This window comes from Dermacentor variabilis, chromosome 3, assembly GCF_050947875.1.
Source record: "Dermacentor variabilis isolate Ectoservices chromosome 3, ASM5094787v1, whole genome shotgun sequence".
NCBI classification, from domain to species: domain Eukaryota; kingdom Metazoa; phylum Arthropoda; class Arachnida; order Ixodida; family Ixodidae; genus Dermacentor; species Dermacentor variabilis.
The window spans coordinates 158614445-158628545 of NC_134570.1; the positions used below are offsets into that span (position 1 = coordinate 158614445).

The following is a 14101-nucleotide window of genomic DNA, read 5'->3' on the forward strand; positions in this document are numbered from 1 at the left end:
GTTTGGGGGCCTTACGGGGAGGAATTGTATAACCTCGGAGGGCAGCTCTGCTCCTTGGTGAGGTGCATATGTCGAGTGAACGAAATGCTGGCTTTAAGACACGTGCATTGTTTAGAGATGTGTTCACAGAGGTGAACGTGTGTACCAGGTTTAGAAAGAAAATCAAGCGTAGACAATAATACTTAAAGTGTGCTGTGGAGCTGTCACTTTGTTTGACCCGAATATCCTGGCAAGCGCACGTGTACATATACCCGCGTTTAACCGTTGTGCTTGGGCGCATGTATAACACTTGCACTTTAATACTTGCACGCACAGTAATGCAGATTGTTCTTTTACAGGTGAAGTCCGTGTTGCCCTCATGGACTAGGCGCAGGGGTGGTGCAGGTGGTAAGATCGCTTTTGCTGTATTTCTTTAATGCATATATACAGAAGCACAATAAGTAATCACGTCCACCAAATCTGATTGTGCATTCGACTGGTCGCTTTCTAGCGCCACCGAGTGCTCGCGCGGTGCGGTTTATAATGTTCGGCGCGCCAAAATCAAGCTTTGCAAATGCATTCGCTTGGTTAATTCAGAGCGACGCGCGTTCCAACTCAGAGCGCTCGGGAGCGCTCTTACGACCGAGGTGCGACAGAAACCCGATCACGTGGCTCCTCCGATTGTCCCGGGTGCAGCAGAACGTTCGACTGGGGCAGGTTTTGGAATGTGCCATAAGAGTATAGGCAGGCAGTGCGCGTCTGGCATAAAACTTCAGTTTCCGGCAAAGCGTGTTGAGGCACTGAGCGACCCCAGATCGAATGGTTCAGGCTGCCCAGCTTTTCATTTATTTCTTTATTGACGCGTCGCGATATGCCGCTCTTGGAGTTTAGGAGTGGTGAGAGGGGCTTCAACGCTCGGCTCTACCACATGGTATGACGTGAACGTGAGCGTGCGAAATGTGTTTGCACGAGCGCGTTTTGTCTGGTCACGTTACTTTTACGTGTATTGGATGTACAGTGTCCACAGCGCATTGTACTATTGTTTTCTCACCTTCTATCTACGTGTCCCATTTTGACCCTGCACCGCGGCGAGAAGTAGGAGGGTATTGACACTCGCTTTCGAACGACTTTTCCGCCTCTATCTATCAACTCCTCCGCTCTGGTATATCTCTTTCTCGACCTGCCTTTCGTCACTTTCTTTCATATCTTCCCTCTCCCAAGCGAACTTTAATATTTTCAACCGTGATGCGAACTCAGCATCGGAATAAAAATAAAATATTTCCTCTCTCTCTGTTTTAATGCACCGTGTATATATAACTTTCTAGCTCAAGCCTTAGCGCCTACATAGTTTAATTTGACTTGTGTTGCCACACAAAACTAGCCAGGCCGTGTAGTTTTATAAACGGCGCGATCGCGACACGACCACTGTGCGACGAGTATAAGATCAGCTCAAAAAATGCGTAAAGAACGGAAACGTATCAGCTGCGCGTCGGGGGAAAGACGAAGGGAAGCGATAGGCTCGAAGGGCTCCGGGCGGCGTAAATCTCGCGACTGCGCCGAACTGTACTGAGCTGCCGCACTACGACGATATTAAATATTTATGCCGTGCGAAAAGCAGGCATACGGGCAGCACCGTTTCACAACCGTGGGCGCTTCTGGCGATTCCCACCACCTCGTTCCGATGCGGCTCGCTCGCGCGAAATTTCGAATGTATAGAAGACGCGGAAAGCTTGAGACGGTCGCAATTAGTTCTTCAATCTCTAAAGCGATGCTCTCCTATATCCGCTTAGATCGCGCGGATATGCGTAGGCGCCCGTACGACGGCCGAGGCTCTTTTGCCCGCCTCCCTTCGCTTTTATTGGAATTCAACGAAACGTGTGCCTGGGCGGGCTACGTACTGCAGCTATACCTGCCATCTCGAAGAACGGGACACGGTCCTGCGCCTGCCCACGAAGGTCCCCGTGCGTCGCGATATCGGCGCGCCGTTTCAACGAGTTGGCGACGCGTCGCGCCACTTTCTCCGGACCAAATCTGAACGTCGCGCACGCGATAATTTAGACACCGCCGCGGGGAGTTTCGGCTCGGTCGCTCCTTCCAGGCGCCCACGGCCTCGTACGCGATTTGGCGCAGAAACGTCGCTGAATCGCGCAGCCGAAAAAAACAACAACAAAGAAGCAAAGACGCCCGCGCGCTTTGGACCGAGACACAGCGAGCGTTTCCAAAGCCGCGCGTTGTGCATATCGCGATCACTGCCGCGAGCGAGGTCTCTGCTGTCAGAATCGGCGAAGTGGGCCGCGACGCCTGTGTGCAGCGCTCGCCTTGTTTCGAAAAATAAGAACAGCTTCGCCTGTACGGCTTAGCCATGCAGCTCCTTTAGCAGCACGCAGTCACCATTGCCCTTCTCTATTTCTTTTTTTTTTTCATATCTTGATCTTTGTTAAATTGCCTCGTCCTGTTCCTCCTCTTTCTCTATAGCCAGCCACCCGTGTCGGTAGTTAACGCACATGTCTCGATTTCTGCTTTTTCGCGGCCTTTGAAGAGACTTACGCGCTGTACGCATCTGGCAAATCTAGCTTGAGAATCACAAATGCCCGCGCACCACTTGAATATCGGGGGATCGCTAACATCTAAGAAATTGGATCTCGCCGCGCGTGGTACCCTCGGTTCCCGTTTTTTTCTCTCGCTTCACGACTCGTTCCGTCCTTGCGTGGCAATAATCGCAGCACCAAGCATTTTTGCAGGCAGCTCTCTTATCCGAACTCTTATCGATTAAGAGGTAAGGATGCGATAAGAGTCTGCATACGCTTCGCCGAGGAAATAAACGACGTGACTAGTGCCCCTGAGGCTACACGTTTCCGGACGTTGTTTCGTTAACAGGCCGTCGTCGTCATTTTCACACGTCGCGTTTCTTTTGTGAAAAGGCGATAGGGCCGTTAATCATGATTTTAAGGTTGCGCATTGGGAACAGATGGAGAAAGTAATAAGTAGGCGTCGAAAACGTCATGTCAGTCCATTGGTCCCCTTATTGCTATACTCTTCGCTCTCGATTGCATGGCTACGACTCTTACATAGCTCGTTGCGAGAAATTCGTTGGTTGCTGGTACTTGACGTAGCAGAGCAAGGGTGGGACTGTGAGAGAACGCCGCAGTGGGATTAATTTAGTTTGACCACCGTGCGGTGTCGCTTGACGTGCCCGTACACCTAAGTTACGCGAGCGTTCTTGTATTCTGGCCCCCATAGAAATTCGGCAGCTGCGGTCGGAAACCGAACCGGCGACCTCGCTCTAAACAACAGAACGTCATGGCCACCGAGCCTCCGTGGCTGGTAACAAGACGTGGCCCTTAACAACTTCTGAGCGTTCCGACTCAAGAATACCGCATTTCTGTGTCCCCATTTATGGCGCCGTTGATAGTTGTGAACCGTCACCTATTTGCACAGTTTACTATATTTCTCCCCAAGAATACAGTGATTCGACCATATGTCGACTTTCCGAGCGTGTATAATGTCTGGAACGTGTCCCCCCAAAAAATGCGCGTCAGTCCTCTGAGTGGAGAAGTCAAGGGGCGCGCTTCAGCGAGGCTCCATCAGCGAAGAACCGTCGCGAAGAATCGGTCGAAAGAATGTTGCTCCCTTGCAGCGCCTTCCAACGCTTGATAACGAAACTATAGCCGAGGAGCCTCCGAGGATAGTTCTGCAGTACCGTGGCACAGCGCACTTGTCCAAAAGTAAACGTGTTAGGGCCAGCCGAGTCGCGATGAGTGGAAGCGTGCGCTCGCAGTTTGTGATTTGTCCGCCACGGCGTTTTTCTACTGCGCGTGCGCATAGTTCAGGTTCAGACGGCAACTATATAGGCAGAGCCGCGCACAATCAAAACGTCGCAGGTTTCGTTCAAGCTGCGTTGGAGCATGCACAAAGACGAGGACGGACACGAGCAGATGAGTCGTCACTTTTCACAACGAATTTTCAGTTCCGCCTTAGCAGACACGCAGAATTGATTGCGAAGTGAACGAGAAAAAAAAACAGCCGCTTCAATCTGAGCGTCCCCTTGACTCACATCCCCGAGCTCAAAATTTGGCCTCGCGATTTCGTCCGTGATCGAGCGTCTGCGGCGAAATACGCCACACTTACGACGCAGCGGATGTCAGAGATTTGAGCTGTCGCTCGTGAGAATATGCGTCACCAATTTGTCGCGGACGGACTTCTCGAATCCATAAGAAACGTCGAAAAGGACAAAGCTGTAGACGCGTGCGTTAAGCACGTATGCCGTCACCCGACCGGGAGGCAATTTCCGTGTTGTTTCCGCGGGCACGCGACGGCGCACTCGCTCCTCGAGACCGGCCGCAATCCTTCACTCAGATGCCAGCCCCGGGCCGACACGGCCACACTCGGTGCGTGCGATGCCCGGAAACGCGGCGTGCAGGAAAACTGCATGCCGCGATGACCATGTGGAGCACATGAAATGCGCGCCCTTTTTTCTTTTTCTTTCTCTGTTTCTTTTTTTCTTACGCAGCTCTCGTGGGTCGTCTTCGCAGCGGAAATGGGCCGACGCATCCGGCGTTTTTGGTAATTGCGTCTTGAGAGACCAGTCGCGAAAACGTTCCGTCTTTAATAGCGCGGCCCCGCTGCTCGCTGAAGCTGCGTAGGCTCGACCACGGCTGCCATTAGTGATGTTAGTGATGATGAACATGATGATGAGAAGGACGATGATCCTTCCAAATTTGCCACTTACCCCCATATCAGAACTTGTGCTATCGTTTCCAAATGCTTCGTTTTGAATGTTTGCCTTTACCCCTTTTGGTGCTTTGTTGAGTGTTTTCGATCACTCCGGTGTGACCAACGCTCCCCTTGTGTACGAACCGTGTTATGAGGCAACGACAACAACTTACCCTCAGCGGGCGATGAATTGATGATCTTGTACTTCTTCTTTACATAGCCTTCACGTTGCGTCATAAAAACGCAGTAGTGCATAGCCGGCCCCAGGCTCTGTGTATTGTTGCTGCTATTAATCTTATTCGTCTTTAAATAACCTTTATACTGCGTCATTAAAGTGCAGTAGTGCTTGCATGGCCCCAGGCTCTGCGAGTAATCGAGTAGGTTGAAACCACCGCGGCATCCGCGTGAAGGTAATGAAACGAACGAGATCCGTTACGTGTGCGGACTTCGATCTATCTTTTGTAGTGCGCAGGTTTAATGGAGTGCCCACGGCCATCTTCTATAATCACGCTCTTTTCCCGCTGTACCTCAGCGCAATTTAGAGAGAGGTGTATTCCTACGTGTGTAAGGCATATAACGAAAGGCGCGCTGTACACTGTCGCCCAAGCATTTAGAAACGAACGGAATACAAGAACGCAGAAGCCTTTAGCTTAGCATCCAGGCATATTGTTTTGGGTCAAATACAGCGGCACGCTTAGTTTTGTATCGAAACGTAAGAAAAGGAAAACAGAGACGAAAAAAAAATCAGAAATGACTCGCTAAAAGTGCTCGCGATATACGAAATCTCACCGAATAGGTCGTAGTCGGATCTCTGCGCGGCCCTCATTTCTTCGTAGCGCTTATTGTAGGGGTTGCCTTTCCTCGTAGACGCGCAGCAGCTACACTTAAGACGATTGGGCCGCCAGGGGGCGTCGTCCGCGGACTATCGGGGCCAGCGCGCGCTGCTCTGCATGCGAGCTTCTTGCGTACACCAAGGGGCAGCGCTTGTCGACCGTTCGCTCGGGCTCCCGAAGCGAGCGAAAGACACGTACGCTATGTGCGTACGACAGCGCGTGCATTCTCTTGTACGGGCGGGCAGGCCGGCGCTGCGATGGGGAGGCGATCATTACGAGCCGGTCACGTCACGGATAGTTATGTAGTTGCGCTCCGCGCGAGCCCCCGGTATTTTGCTTTGTTAGCTTGCGTTGCCTTCTGGAGCCAAAGGAACGGGAACAACAAATAAGAAATGATATTAAAGAAAGAGCAACGGCAGCACATTTGTCTCGACTGGTGGTCTCCGGAGGCCTCTCTCTGCGGGGCCACTTTCGTGGATAAAGCGAGTGACCGTTGCTTCGGGAAGGAATTCTTCCGCACGACTGGCCGGAGCTTACGCTCGGCTGACCGCCTTCGCGTTGCTCCGTATCGACGTCTATTCCTTATTCGTCTCAACTTAAGCAGGCAAGCACGCGCGCATGTGTGTTTTTCTCGTGCGCGGGTGCGCGGTATAATGCGTGTTCGCGTCGCTGCGCTGACTGCTTGACGTGCGAGTCGGCGCTGCTCCTGTGTAATCTTCCTGCCAGCGCTAGTGACTCCGGTCCCTTCGATGTAAGGAGATATGCGTACCTGAATTATTGCCGTATGTCTGTGTCAGCCCTCCCCCACGGTGTCGCCTATACGGCACTATGAGTATGTAAAAAAAAGAGAAGACGACGACAGGCTTATGGAAACAGTATCGTTTATGCCGCAGACTCACGACACAGTACTCGACACACTCGAGCACTATGCCAGGCAAGTCGCATTCCCACGTCACAACTCAAGCGCGTAGTTTTGACGACCCCTGCACCACTTGAATTTGCACCGGTGAATAAGTTGCATGCCACCGTGATGAACAGTGGTTGAACAAGGTGTGTCTCACGCTGAAGCAACACTAGGAAGACAAGTTCAATTGTCGCAACATTGGCTTCACCGGGAGGCATCCCCTGTTCAACCAGTGTTCGTGACGCTGAGTCTTCACTATCCTATGAACCTCCGCCATGGCGGTTAGATATTAGCGCGGCGTGGAAACAAATACTTAGTAGGAGGGAGTAGGAAAGAACAGTGTGATCGCCGAACCTCCAACTGTTTATTCGCAGAGCGAAGTCGCAGGAAGACAACACCTGCGCATGCGTGCAGCAATTACGTTAAAGAAGACGCATTTAATTCTGCCAGACAGTTGGAACTCGTTCTGAAGAGATAAACAGACGTATCGCTAATGCAGTTCCTGCGTCCTTTCTAGAAGCTAGCTAACGTTTGAGAAAAAAAAAAGAATATTGCGAAATAGGGACGCACGTGAGCAGGCTAATCCCTACACTTCGGTCGCTGGTCACACAGAAAGAAGGACAGAAAGAATAAAATGGTTGGGTTTTAGCAGCCTCGAATACGTGCGCGTTATATGCCAAAAAAAAAGGGGGCCGACACTTTTGGGTCTTGCAGTATTGCCGCTTCACTGGCAAACAAAGAGAGAGAGAGAGAGAGAGAGAGAGAGAGAGAGAGAGAAAGGACACATCAGGCAGAACAGACATACGGTGAGATAAACATAGATATATTTTTAAAAAAAAGTAGCATCAAACCTATGCCACGCGTATAGTCTCTAAGCGCGTATAGGATCTTACCGCTTCGGAGTTCAGTGCGTGAGCGTGATAGGGCCGACGCACGGGGCCTCTCTCTCCGCCTTTCATTCTTTTCTTGTCTTATTTGCTGGCATATATCCTCGGGGAGGCAAACACGATCCCTTCTACAAGAAAGCCGTCGTTGTCCTCCGAGAGACAGCGACCACAAAAAAAACGACGTTCCCTACTATCTCTCTCATCGCTCGACACACCTAAAACACATCCCCCGCCATCGTGCGCGTGTGCGACACTCCATCGGCCGTGCTCGTTCCTCTCAATTTTTGGCAGTCCACGCACGCAGCAAGCGGCCCACTGGTCGCACCTACCCACCGGGGGCCGTCGACGACCCGCGCCCGTCCTGGCCGCTTATTGTTTTTGGCCGCACGGCTGCACGGCAGCGCCGCCAACTGTGCCGCAGCGCCCGATCTCGGCGAAACGCGATAAGGAGGCGAGGAAGAATAAGGAGTGCTGCTTCTTGTAGGCACGCACTCGTCCCTGGCTCGCTTCTTTTGCGTGGTCGCGCGCTCCGAAGAGAGGACGGCAAGACGAGATATGCCCCCCCCCCCCCTCCACCCCCCAATTCGTGCTTCTCTTCTTCCTCTCTATATACACGGCGGTCGCGTTTGCTCCATCGGGGACAGGGCTAACCGCGCGCGCGCGTTCGGTTGCCTGGCGCGCACGCGGCGTTTTGTTTTCCTCGACGCGTTCCTTCTCGGGATTGCGCGCGTCTCCTGGAAAAGGTGAACCCAGAGCCAGCACACCGCGGACGTGGCAACGCCCGTGGACGTTGGGATGGGAAGACGCGAATTTGGCGCTGTAATCGACCTATAACGGCGACTAACAGGCGACGGCCTCTCCGCTTTGCGGAACTTGTAACCCAGTAGCGTGAATGTTCGGACGAGTTGGTTGCGACCGATTTCTTCTTTTTCTTTTTTTTTTCCGGCGCTTCTTGCTTTCGAGTCTCGTATGTTCGCGTTGAGTGTGATGTAGGACGAAACAGTAGTGATTGAATGTTTCGCATCAGCATCTATCTACAGCGCACATTTGCCGGCTGCTGTGGTTCTAGACAGGTGTACTTTAGCTACGCGAGAAAGAATCTTAAAGAATCTACCAAGCGCTGGACAAACACTTTATACAGGCGTTGACCTGTGGGCGACAAGTTCTTTAGGTTGCTACTAGAATTTATGCATAAGGAACGCCTCCGGCCTTTCGTTTAAGTACACATGTATGCCGCAGGGCAAGTTGTCTGAATTAAAAAAAGAAACAAGAAAGGCTACAGGTCACATATGCGTATGCTCAGACGTACAGAACGGACTACACTGAAGGTATGCGACGGCTCTCGAAAATTGTATCAGACATTTGTGTGGCCCGTAGACGGAAGATCAGGAAATGCGTAACACGCGGGTGGTCCACTGCCTAATTGACTGAAGTGAACGAGCCGTATCGTCGTTATAGCAGCATTGACGCGCATTACGAGGCAGCTCTATTAGGGAACCGAATATTATTTGTTTGTTTGTTTTCGTGAAAATGAAGTCTTCAATGAAGGCTGAGCGCGGAAAGAGCACACCAGTGGAAGGATTACGCGCAGTGTATTCTAGAGAAGGCATTGCTATATTCACGGGAACAACTCAAAGGAAACAAGGGAGAGAAAAGGAAAGGAGAGGCGGGTAAAAAAGCATGGCACGCACAAGCGTACACACGCACTCAAGATACGTTCATTAAAACTTCCAACTTGCGAGTGCCATTGGAACAACAGAAGTCAATTCCTGACACTCGCCAAAATGAACCAGTGAGCCATGAGCCACGTCTGTTTAGAAAGTAGAAAAAAATCTCGAGGTGGAAACCGTGGCGGCTTGAAGTTACAACTTCCCTGCGTCGGAGCATTCGCGACGAGTGCACACGGCGCAACATGAAATATCATTAGACATAATTAAAGGAAGGAACTAGATGCCTATACAACACTCCGGTGTACTTCAAAGAAAACCATCCGCTAGGCAATATAGTAATTACCCGGAGAATAGCCGCGTAGAAATGGCTTTTTCGAGATAGCGCCCGAAAACTCATTTCGCTGCTGCTGCTTGGATAATTATAATGGCGCGGCATTCCCACTCGCCACCTCAGTTGCATTCCTTGCCTGACTGAACGTCGCATTACTGTGGGGCTTGAAGAGTCGGGGGTGGGGGGGGGGGGCAGGGATTCAGTTTGTTGTAACATATAAATGAAGCTCGGATAGACGATGATGCCAAGAAAATTTTATAGGAAATGACATGACCCCCCCTTTTTTTTCTATTGATGTGTAAAAATTACAACGAAAAGGAAAATAAACCAGAAGACAACTCTGTCGCCTGTGGTAGCCGAGCCCACAAGCTGGCGCGTTAACGGGGAGGAGGAAAGGCATTACAAATTGATCTGTGCAGGCGGTTGTGTATGCGTATATTGTCACGTCGTGGGGGGCGGTCAAGAACATAGTAACAAAACTGTGAATGGCGAAACTAACTCTTTATTGGGCGAACCTGTGTGCAGAAATAGGCTACGCTCATAGCACAACGATCGCGGCGAAAGCAGTCGGCGATCGTCAAGAATCTGATCTGCGTATCAAGCGCGTCGACTTTTACACATGAGTCATCGAAGTTTCCAGAGTAATCGCTGGTGCCCGCATGGTCTTCCAGAAAGTGCTACACAATTCGCGTCGCTCGTACAGTAAGATTACACAAGCTTCGATGATAACAAACGACGGATAGAACCATCGATAACATTCGAGAAACTTCCGATACTGCAGGCGCATCCTGTGCTGAGCGATAGCGTTTAACATCTGTTGGCCGGGGAAAGATAAACAATACACGTGTCGATATTGTGCATGTGCGTGTGTTTATATGCGTGCATGTGCGTGCGTGTATATAAAATTACACCTCAGAGCGCTATCCAGTGCCATTCACACCTCCACACCCCACGTAGATGCGGAACATTCCGTCAACATTGCGTCACTTCGCGTGCGAAGTAAGGAGTACGGGAAACCGGCCAATAAGCTCAAGGCATAAAAGGTGCCAATTGTTCTTGAACCGCCCGCTTTCCCAAAGGCTCAGTGTCAGAGTTTCTGTGTCTCATTGCTCGGCGCACAGGGCATCATTTTCTTCGCTCGTTCAACCGCACAAGGCCCATTTTTGGCGTATTATCCACGCGGCCCCGAGAGAGAAAGTTTAATGGTATCTGGGAGAGGTTAGCCGAGTGGCACTATTGGCGCCCAGGCGAGATTGTGAGGGATGAAAGAAAGAAAGGTAGTGCCCCTGCATTAGTTTAACTTTAGGCGATGGCAAAGCCACAAGCGCGGTCTCCTTGGCGTTCAGTATCGTAGTAGGACCGAGCACACCGAACAGCTGCGGCTACTACGACTTGCGAGCGGAACTGCACTAGCTAGAACTTTTGCGAAACTGTGTACGCAACGACGCTCCCCCCCCCCCCCTTTCCCCCGCCTTCCCTGCCGCTAATAGCACAGCTTGCGTAGGCAGCAGCGTAGGGGGCAGCCGAGGAAAACGTCTGCAAAGGAAGAGGGAAGGGGGGGGGGGGTAGGGGGCGTGGGACGCGGAAGAAATGCGGAAACCCTTTTCCTAGCCCTGGCGCATATACACGCCGGCTCGCGGCATCTGCGCAGTGTTGCTTTTTTGCGCAGAAGCGGCGGCTGTTGCGCATAATACCAACCACCACCACCCGCGCGCGCGTGCCGAGTGGGACACGACGAGCGTGAGCCGACGGGCCCTCCCAGACGCCGCGCGGCGGTTTGTTTTTTCTTCTCTCCGCGCTGCGGCATCGAGCATGGAACGCAGCGAGGCAGCTTCCTTTCTTTGTTCCCTTCCGTTGTGGTGGGAATTCGTGCCCGCAGTGAGAGTGTGGCGAAAAAGAGAAAACGCCGCGTACTGGGAGGGACGGATAGATAGGAGATTATGGTTGGGCATAGAGACAGACATAGCTAAATAGCTGGATAAGTTGATGAATACACAGATAGACAGATAGTTGGTTATATGGATATACGGATCCCATAGACAGATGGATAGATGGATGGATAGAGAAATAATACGCCGCAGACGGAAGGATAGATAGATAGATAGATAGATAGATAGATAGATAGATAGATAGATAGATAGATAGATAGATAGATAGATAGATAGATAGATAGATAGATAGATAGATAGATAGACGGACGGACGGATGGACGGACTAGCAATAGTGAGTGAAATACCCCGATATCGAAAAAACACCGCCACGTGAATCCCATCTCGACGACGCCGTTGCACGGAGACACGCAGAGCAAGGAAGGGGGCTAAGCAGTATGCAAAATTTCGCTATAGTGCGCGTCTCCATACACAACTCGTCTCGCCTAAGCAACATGGCGGGGCTACTCTCGTAAACAAGGCACCATCGTCCATAACGCCTTCCGTTCTTCCCACCATCAAAGTTTCGACAGTGCTACTAGCGGGGGGAGGCCGGCCATCTTGCTTGGGGACCCGCGAGGAAAGCGGCTGGTGGAATCATATATACGGTCTTTCGAGAGCGGCTATATCTCTAGCTGGCGCCCAAGTGCGGTATTACTATACCACTATACAGGAGTGTACGTGGAGCACAAAGATAGTGCCACAAAATTGATGCATTGTACTTGGTTTTATACATTTCAGCAATGGACAGCGAGAACAGGTCGTTTCTGTATGATGATGATGATGATGCGTGGCGTTTATTGGCGCAAGGGCCAAATACATTGCCCAGGAGCTCCATCTCTCTGCTGTTGTTCCCACAGCTCCTCTGAACAAGCTATAGTACTCACGTGGGTTCACTGCAGTACAGGAAGCATTACGGTGACGCTCAGAGAGCTATCGTTAAAAAAAAATGTCTGTTGAAGGTAGCGCTCTCTGGCGAATCTCGATTTTGCTATCCTCACATAGCTGACGTAATGATTATGCTTATTCTATAAGTTAAAACACCTTGTCTTCTTGTCCCTTTTTAAGCACATTATCAGGAGCTGCTTAAGAAATGAGGTGCATGTTCTTGTTGCATTTAGATCTCATAAAGTCAACGTCTTGATTTGCGTTTTTGGAAATGCGCGATTTTCATCGTTGTATTCCACAGAACTTTTCTTGTTCCGCCAGCCATCACAAATTGCTGAGCTTTAGAAATAAAAATAGCCTAATTAAACTACCGTACATACCAAACTAAGGGCCTCACGTGTCGAAAGGCCGCACGCCCAACTTGACAGCCCAAATTCGATTTTTTTATAAAACTAAAGAATTCGAATAATGAAGAGAGCGTCGCAGCTTATGGGTGCCTGCTCTCGGATTCTGAGCGGCTGGCATGCGCTGTCATGGTTGCAAGAAGCTTTTACGTCAAAGTCATATATATCACGCTATGGAGGGTACTGAGAATGACTGTATTCATAGTTGTGTTACCAAACCGAATCTGAATAGCGCTGGCAGCTGCAAGTACTGAGGACTATAGATGGGCACCGGCTTCGTGGCGTGCATGCGTTAGGGGAACAACTGCGTTTGCTCTTTTTTCACAAAGAAATCAACACCATTACGCATGGTCAGAAAATTAGACCGCAATAGTCCACCTCCGTGCAAGTGCCGCACCTCGTCAAGAGTGCGAAAAAAAAGTGCTCTTGCAGGAGTATATACGGTATTTATCAATTACAACCTAATTAAGCCGCAGCGCAATGACTGGACACGCCTGGTATGAAACGACCTGTTTGTCTTTACCCGACTCTGTCTCACTGTCGCCGTCCACCATTTTGGAGTTCAGTACATCCTTGTTCCGGTTAGCCATCGTCATCGCCAATGTAGGGTTAACTGTGTTCCATTCCCTCGCGTATAATCCCTGCCCGGTCGCAGTCCTGGCGCTGGTGGCACGTCGGTCGGGTGCGTAGCCAGCAAGGTAACCCCCGTGGACTAAGTACGAGCGGGACTGTCTTATGCGAGGGGGAGCGCGAGCGCTGTGTTGATAGTAATGCGGACGTCTGTATCATCCCGTGCTATGTGAACACTGCGCGCTGAGGGGAATCGTTGATCTATACCATGCGCGGAGGTAAACGCGAGCATGGAAGTGACATCAAATATCAGCGTGTGCATCCAAACCAGACGGGTATTCGTCGAAAAATGTATACTCGAAATGACCGGCAGTGCATGGCTGAACAAGAGCCATCTCCGGAAGCCAGCGTTTAAACAAGGGTACCCGTCTTCGCCAGGGAAACTTCTGCTTCACAGTAAAGTCTCTCGCTGCCCCGTCGAATACAACACCCCCCTCGTCGAAACATTGGCGCCAGAGGCGTCTCTTGTTCCATCACTGTCGCTCCAATCAGCCTTCGTGTACAAATATAAATGTCTCCGGTGCCACCGTTCTAGCTTTGACAATGAACGTCAGACTCTCCAGTGTGCCTTGAATAGACTGGACGACAGGCCATTTACAGAAGCGAAGATCTTGGGAGCCTGGCCTCACAGTTCATTAGCCCAGGAAGCTGTTCGAGCGCTTCTTCACTACCTGAAGGCAACAGACTTGAGTGCCCGACTATAGATATCCTGCATCTAACTTAGTGCATGTGAAAGTGCGGTATAGACACATGTTCTCTCTCTCTCTTTCACTCCCCATTCCCGTCCCCACGTGTGGGTAGCAAACTGGACTCAGTCTGGTTAGCCTCCCTGCTTTTCCTTCTCTCTCTCTCTCTCTCTCTTCAGGTCTCTTCACGTATCGTGTATGGAGAGTGCCGGTAATGTATTTCGCATTCCAATGTACACACTCGCACC

The 14101-nt window shown here is 50.9% G+C and overlaps 1 protein-coding gene across 1 annotated transcript in view; it reads left to right on the top strand.

Annotated features, from left to right (window-relative positions):
- Window positions 1-314: 314 nt before the first annotated feature.
- LOC142576458 (uncharacterized) overlaps window positions 315-14101 on the top strand; it is a 42181-nt gene continuing 28394 nt past the window's right edge. The window contains exon 1 of the mRNA XM_075686597.1: window positions 315-387. The gene's annotated coding sequence lies outside the window, so the exon portion shown is untranslated. The remainder of the gene's footprint in view (window positions 388-14101) is intronic.